Source organism: Rhipicephalus microplus, chromosome X, assembly GCF_043290135.1.
Source record: "Rhipicephalus microplus isolate Deutch F79 chromosome X, USDA_Rmic, whole genome shotgun sequence".
Classification (NCBI taxonomy): Eukaryota; Metazoa; Arthropoda; class Arachnida; order Ixodida; family Ixodidae; genus Rhipicephalus; species Rhipicephalus microplus.
The window spans coordinates 291068276-291076479 of NC_134710.1; positions in this window are offsets into that span (position 1 = coordinate 291068276).

The following is an 8204-nucleotide window of genomic DNA, read 5'->3' on the forward strand; positions in this document are numbered from 1 at the left end:
ACGTGGTTACGTGTATTCGCGTCCTGATCAGCGTGATAGTCACCTCTGCATTTGAAAAAGCTGCGTACTGAGGGCACCTCGCATAGCAGCTGAAATGACACTGCCAACCTAGTGCTCGACGGAAAGATTTCTGTCAATCGCCGCTTGACAACATATTATGTAGCGCGAACGTGACCTGCAGTATAGTCGTGCTGTAGCAGTCATCGGGAGAAACCACAAATATTAGAACTGTCGGAGTGTCGCGGTGGGACACACATCTTCGCGCTGCACCTATCCAAGTGCCATAATATAACCCGCGCGCATCGAACTCCCTTTTGTGTTGATTAAAATGTGTTGCGTTTGATACTGGGTCTGTTGTTTAGGCCACCAGAAGAGATATATTACCGTAGTCTCAATTATTGCAATTTTCCTGCAGGTACCTTTGTGGGTTTTGTGTGTGCAGCGCCAGAGCTGCGGTAAATGTGTGTTGTCGAGTGATTGCAAGTCGTTGCTAAAGGCACAGATGATTGCATAACATGGCACGCACATTTCCACAGCCAGTGTCTAAATCCCGCTGTGCTGGAAGCCATGTGTTGAGACCTTGAGGAACGTTGCGTTTCTACTCCACCCGACCTGCACAAGTAATTAGCTTTTGTTCCAGTTTTCCCGAAAAAAGACAAAAAAAGAGCGGAAGTGGTAGAGTGGCAATCTGTGCATGCGTTATTGCTGTGTACGCGCGCACGGATAGGTGGGGGAAAGAAGGGGGGCGTCTCCCTAATCGCCCAAGTGGGCGCAGTCTGCCAGAAACTCAGTCGCGCCTGTCCCGTAATTGTTTAAAGTGTTGTGCCATGCAAGTTTCTGACAACCTTATAGTGGCCCAAGGTCAAGCTGTTTACGTCTAATCTTTACCCCTGAAAGCCGAACACCACAGGCAGGCCCTTGTAGAAAGCATGTAATCGCATCGTATTTATTTTTTCATGCCTTATGACGCATGTCTTCTTTTGGACTCTGTCTACAGGGGATAGGAGGCTTTGACCTCCTACCCACCAATGCGCACGCCTGTGCCTCTAGGCGTCACACGTGGTTTATTTCCTCGTAACTGGTGTCACGAACATCATTCAAATAGCGTTTTCATTTGTAACGTCTAAGTTTGTTTTTGTGCAGGAAGTACCACTTCACGTCTTACCATTTATGTACACACCGGTGCTGGGGCCATCTTGGACGAAGAAACCACGTGGTGCTGCCAGCCTGTGTTGTAGGTGGTATCCGCAATGAATTTCCATCGGCCACCTATGTTGGCTTTCACTACCACCACTTTAAGAAAAAGGTGAATTGATGACCCTCGCACTTATGCGAACTGTAGACACTTATTTATCACATCAATAACACAAGTCATTTATTTTTTATTTCAACATACTGCAGGATAAAAGGGCCACTACAAGATCAGGTAGCAGAAAATACAGAGGTGGCTATGGCAATACACAGAAAACTAAATGCAATGAATATCAGTGATTGACAATATGCAAGCAGAACTCAGAAATTGATAAAGATCCAATGTGAGTAGAACAGAATTCCGCAGTTATGAAGTGCGGACATAAAACTGCATCAGTTTTGTAATGAAAAGATTTTCGGCTTATAGGTGGTGGCTGGTTAGAGTACCAAGAAACTTCAAAGAGGCAGTTTTACAACAGGGGGAAATAATTTAGTTTCTGCCACTACTATGGCTAGTTAGGCTCATGGTATTCCTCCAACCTGCTCTCTACTCTTGCCACCGTAGAGGACAGGGTGCTGCTTCTCGGGCTTCCTGTTCACATGCTGCTTTCTTGATATAGACAGTAAAGCTTTTATGCAGGTATTCTGGCTCCATTGTTTTATTGTGGCATTCTTTTCTTGGCTGCTCTTCTTCTGCCCCTCTTCAACCACTACCAAGCTAAACTGATGCACTCTTCCAGCCAGCCGTCATTTTTCTTTCGCTAGTACAGAAGAACTTCACTGATACATTTTCATATCATATGTGTACGCGACTGCTTCAAATCTTCCAAGTTTTGTTTTATTTCCTTCTTTTTGCGTGTGTTGCATCGTGCGAGTGTCTGTTGGTCACTCGAAGGGGCCGTCCTCCTTGTTTATGGGCACCTGCGATCGGCGAGCCTCCCAGTGCTGCGGGCGCCAGGTCAGCACAAAGGCGGCGGCCCGCTTTTTGCACCTTGCAAGTTCGGATGCAAGAAGAGGGAAACATGCCGCTTTGCGCATCCGTGGCCTGCGGGACGTTCGACACTGCTTCCCCGAATGGCAAAGCGACGGACCTCCCTCACTGACTTCGTGGAACCATTTGTGCACGTGTGTGTGTGTGTGTGTGCGTGTTTGTGTCAGCGTGCGCGTATGTGTACACGGATCTGTGGTCAAGAGAGGAGAGCGCAAAAAAGCGCGGGAAAAGCCAGAGACGCAGCGAGAACGGCGAGCGAAGAAGAGTCTGCGAATTGCGAGAGACTTGAGTGGTTGTGCTATGTGCCGTATTGAGTGGTTACGAGAGTAATATTGTAACCTAGTTTTCTTAAGTAAATACAAGCTTCCTTTATACATTTTCTTAACAGTTCGCGAGTCTTGTGTTCCGTCTTCTATCATATTTCACCCCTTTATACGGCCATATCTGCTACACCCCAATATTTACCAAAAGCGGGATAGAGGACGCTAACATTCATCAGAAGTGGGATTTGACCGATTTCAGAAAACGATCAGAACGAGTTTGAAAAATCTTAGGGAGGAGTGCGATTGCATCAGTGCGGGAACAATGCAATGGTGGACTTCTAGTGAGCTAACATCAGCCATGCTGGACGGATCATCGCCGAAGGAAAGTGGTCACCGTGATGACGACGACTGTGCTGGGCTCACCAAGCGGGAACTTTTCGGCGCTTTGCGCGAGAAAGACCACTTGTCGGCAGACCTGCTGCGGTGGCTGCCTCAGCCGGAGTCGTCGGGGGCTCCACGCCAGGCGGCCATCAACATGGTTCAGGTGATGCTCGATTTGAGCAGGAATATTCCAGACTTTTCTGGTGATGGTTGCGCGTCAGCAGCCCAGGAATGGATGGAAAGTTTGCGGCAGATGGCTACGCTTCACCGGTGGCCAATGCCATTCCTGCTCGAAACTGCCAAGTGTCACCTGGTCGGCGCAGCAAAAGATTGGTACCGTTCGAAAGCTGCCGAAATTTCATCGTGGGATGATTTCGAGCGGATGTTCGGGTGGACATTCTACAGCCAGACTCGGGCGGCGGAGCGATGGAGGCATATGCAAGAGCGCATGCAGCAGTGAAATGAGAACACGGCTGCATACTTCCACGAGAAGGTGCGCCTTTGCAGAGAGGCGCACTTGGATTTCTGTAATACGAGGGAGCAGGTGCTGACCGGTCTCCGATTGCGGGAGTTGTGCATGATGCTTCTTGGAAGGTCGCACGAAGACGCGGATGACCTACTGCATGACATTCAGGAATTCGAGAGCATCGACCGTGAGCGACGAGAACGCTTCGGGACAGCTGCTGAACGAAGAGCAAGCGACGAGCGATGCACCTCGTATGCAACCTGTACCCAAGGCACCGCTGCAGGGTGCGTTCGGGTACGACAGGCGGGACCAGCGGCCACCTGTCACAAATCGTAACGATGAGCGAAAATGTTACAATTGTTTCAAATTCGGACACATTTCGCGAGATTGCCCAGAGGAAAGACGAGTAGAAAAATGTCTAAAATGTGGGAAGACTGGGCATACCCAAAAACACTGCCAAGCAAAAGGCCCCAGAAATGAGACCAATGCTGTCTCTGGAGAAAGAATTGACCCTGGCGTGCTATTGAAGCACGTTAAATGGAATGGCAATGAGACTTTGATTTGCATGATAGACACAGGCAGTTCTGGTTGCCTACTGCGCGAATCAGCGGCGGTGCGGTGCGGAGCGGAAATGCTGGAAGATGCTACCGCTCTGTATGCTTTCGGCAGCCAGCGCTTTCCAGCTGCTCGTGCGATTGGCAGGTGCCGGGCCGACTTGCTGATAGATGGCGTCATTGGCAAGAACATACCGATACTTTTTGTACCAGACGAGGCCCAGTCGGTCGACTTGCTTGTCGGTCGCACGTTTACTGAGCTGCCATATGTGACCTACGCTAGTCTGGGTGGCAGCTTGCAATTTTGGTAAAGACGAGTGCCCATTCTCATATCTCGAACCCTTTGTTTCATGTCCGAAATTACGTTTCAAAACTGCTGAAGAGACCCCACTGCAGGCCAATGTTATAAATTGGGCGAGACTGTCATCGCAGTCAAACGTCACTGGTGCAGTGCTATTCAACAACTGTGGGTGCGAAATTCTTGTTGACATGGAGGACGGAGAGGTTACTGTGCCGGGAGCGGAAATGATAACGTGGTTCTACGTAAAGGACAAAGACTTGGCCACGCGACAGAGGTGGACATCCCGGGTTGCGAGATGATGGAAATAAATGAGTGCAGAGAGCAGTGCGGTGCGGCAAAGCCAGAGCAAATTCTGGTTACGGAGGCGCGACAGCCGATTGGGTGCGAGGAAATTAAAATGGGCGCCTCCGTAACGGAGGAGCAGCGTCGTGAGCTCTCGTGCCTCCTAAATGAGTACCAGGATTGTTTCGCTGCCAATCTCAGCAAACTTGGCTGCACAGAACTATATAGCGTCAAATTACCCATCTAGTACATTCCTGTTTCCTACTGATCAACAAGAAGTGGTAAAGCTAATCACGTCATTAAAGGATAACTGTGCTTGCGGCCCAGATGACATTAAGCCAAAGCCTTTAAAGGCTATAAGTCACATTATCGCTACACCACTAACGCACATTTATAACTTCATGCTATCTTCAGGTATTTTTCCCGATCAAATGAAACTTGCGAAAGTAACTGCCATCCATAAAGGTGGGTCATTTGATGAGCTTAACAATTACAGACCTATATCTGTACTCTCTGTTTTCGCGAAAATGGCTGAACGAGTTATATATAAGAGGATTAAGGGCTTTCTAAATGCAAACAACATAATAGCAAGAGACCAGTATGGATTTTGCAAAAACAAGTCTGCTGAGTCGGCTCTACTCAGCATCAAAGAATACATTCTAGACAACTTTAAAAACAAAATCTTTGCACTAGGAATATTTCCGGATTTTAGAAAGGCATTCGACAGTATACAACACGATCTACTTTTACAAAAACTACCGTATTATGGCATTCGGGGTACCACAGCTCAAATAATACAAAGTTATCTCTCGTCTAGAAAACAATATACAGTCAAATCTCGTTACTACGAACACCGAATTAACGATTTTTTCAGATTTACGAATATTTTGAAAATCCCGCCAGATTGCCTATATATTTTCAATGTAAAAATATTTCAGAACAACGAATTTCAGTACAATGTATATTTCAGAATAACGTGCATGATTTATTTGTTCGCCTATACGCAAGGAACATCAGTATTACAAATTTAGTTAAAAGTAGCAGCACCGCAACTGTCACGTAGCGCAGTAGCCGCTGTTTTTTTCCATGCACGGAAGCTATCATCATCACCGTGTTGAGAGCCGACTGCTAGCGCCACCACACAGGTATGGTTTGATGTGTGGCAGCTTAGCAGGCCTAGCCTCGTTGCCTCGTCCTTCGTCGTGCGTCCTTCGTGCCACGCACGTGTGAAGTCTGCTGCGTTTTGTTGTCGTTCTTTTTTTCTTAGCTTTCTGCAAAGTGTTTGGAGACCCGACGATGAATGCACCAGGTGACAGCGCTAAGAAGAGGCGAAAGCAGTTTTCCCTGCAAGAAAAGGTGGATTTGTTGAGGGAACTTGACTCGGGCAAAAAGCAAATCGACCTCTGCAGGGAGCGTGGCATTGCCCCGTCGACTGTCGCGACCATTTGGAAAGACAGAGAAAAGATTCTGAAACTTCACCGAGAGTAACAACTTGCACCTACGAGGAAACGGTTGCGCCTGGGAAATTTTCAAGATGTCGACCAAGCTGTGCTGACCTGGTTTAAAGATGCCCGGCTGCAAAACATCCCAGTGTCTGGCCCAATGCTTCAAGAAAAAGCCCGCGAGTTCGCCGACGCACTTGAAGTAACTGGGTTTGATGCAAGTGCGGGTTGGCTTTTTCGTTTTCGCCAGAGAAACGGCATAACCTGGCAGGTAGTCTCAGGTGAAGAAAAGGCTGCGGACAAAGAGGGTGCAGATTCCTGGCGGAACGATCGTTTTCGAGAGGTGGCAGAGTCGTACTCCAAAGACGACATTTTCAACGCGGATGAGACTGCGTGCTTCTACCAGCTCTTGCCAGATCGGACGGGCCAGAGAGCGGGCCTTCAAAGGTCAGCAGTGTAAAGGAGGCAAGAAGTCGCATCTCCGCGTGACGGTCTTGCTCTGCTGCAAGCGTCGGGCACGAAGAAAATCAAGCCGCTTGTCATTGGAAAATACGCAAAGCCTCGCTGCATGAAGAACGTCGTATCCCTACCGTTCGACTATTGTGCGAACAAGCGTGCCTGGATGACAAGAGAATTGTTTTTGCAGTGGCTCATCAAACTCGATGAACAAACGAAGAAAGAAAATAGAAAAATTCTTTTGATCGTCGACAACTGTTCAGCCCACATTGTGAATGTTCGCTTGACGCACGTTCGCCTGGAGTTTCTGCCACCGAACAACACGTCGTTGCTGCAACCACTAGATCAAGGCATCATAAAGAGTGTTAAGGCGGAATTTCGCAAGCGCCTTGTGCAGCGTTTTATTATAAATCTCCGCTTAAAGCAGCCGACATCAGTCAACGTTCGTCAAGCGGCGGAAATGCTGACGGGAGCTTGGTGGAACGTGAAGACGTCAACAATCCGTAACTGTTGGCGAAAAGCAGGCCTAATCAAGGCGTCTGCCCAAGTTGAAGACAACCTGGAAGAGGACCACAGCAACCCAGGAGACCTGTGGACTGAGGTTGAGGAACTCTTGCCCGACGTCTCTTCCTTCGACGACTACGTGGAGAGCGACAGCGCAGCACTAACGTCGGCGGACATGACAACCGAGGAGATTGTCAACAGAGTTCGCGACGTCTCCAGTGACGACGACGACCAGAAGGAAGAGGACTCTGTATCATCGAACACTGAAGAGTATGAGACCATATCGCACTCGGATGCTTTAGTGCACATGAACAAAGTCCGCACCTACATTGGTCGGTGCAGTGATGTGCCCGATGAGGTGCTACGTAAGGTGGAAGGTGTTGAGGCGTACTTAATCAGCCGTTTGTGCTCCACGCGTCAGAAGAAAATCACAGATTTCTTCAAATAAAGAACGTTTGAAGTGTGTGTAATTTTTTTTGTGTGTTTGCTTGTCGGCGCACACGGCAACTGCCAAGGTACGTCATGTTCGCTCCTAGGTTTGACCTCTTGCTTACAATCGAAGTTTTTCATTACAACGATATTTCAAAATAACGTTCGAGTTGCGGCGGTCCCACTAAATTCGTTATGTCGAGATTTGACTGTACTGTTGTAAATAATACACACTCTCAAGTTGAACACATTAAGTATGGTGTCCCCCAGGGATCGATTCTTGGACCTATCCTATTCATGCTGTTCATTAATGATATCGTAAATATCGAGGGACACAAGAAAATAATATTGTACGCTGATGACTCAAATGTATTTTTCGCAGGTTCAAACGTATGTGAACAATATAAAGAAGCTAACGTTTGGATGAAAAAACTAAATTTATGGTTAAACGCAAATAAACTTCAATTGAATATCGCTAAAACAAAGTACATGTTTTTCAAGCCTAAAGGAGTAGCTCATATACCATGCACTCCAATTTACTTCCAGAGCACCGAGATTCAGTGCACAACAACAATAAAATTTCTAGGAGTTCTATTCCAAGAACAACTTTCTTGGTCTCCTCACATTGACGCGATAAAAAAAGATCTTTCCAGGAGAATTGGCATTTTAAGTAGACTGAGATACTACGTCCCAACAAATGTCAAGCTGCAAATTTACTACGCACTAGTACATTCACGACTAACATACTGCTCCTTGGTGTGGCTAACAACGACCACCACAAACCTTAATTATCTGATGACATTACAAAAGCGTGCTATACGTGCTATATCTAACACTCCCCTTTACGAAAGTGCTCGACCATATTTTAAAATGTACAAAGTATTGCCTATAAAACTGTTATACAGACATAAGCTATGTCTAGAGATATTACACGAGTATAAACT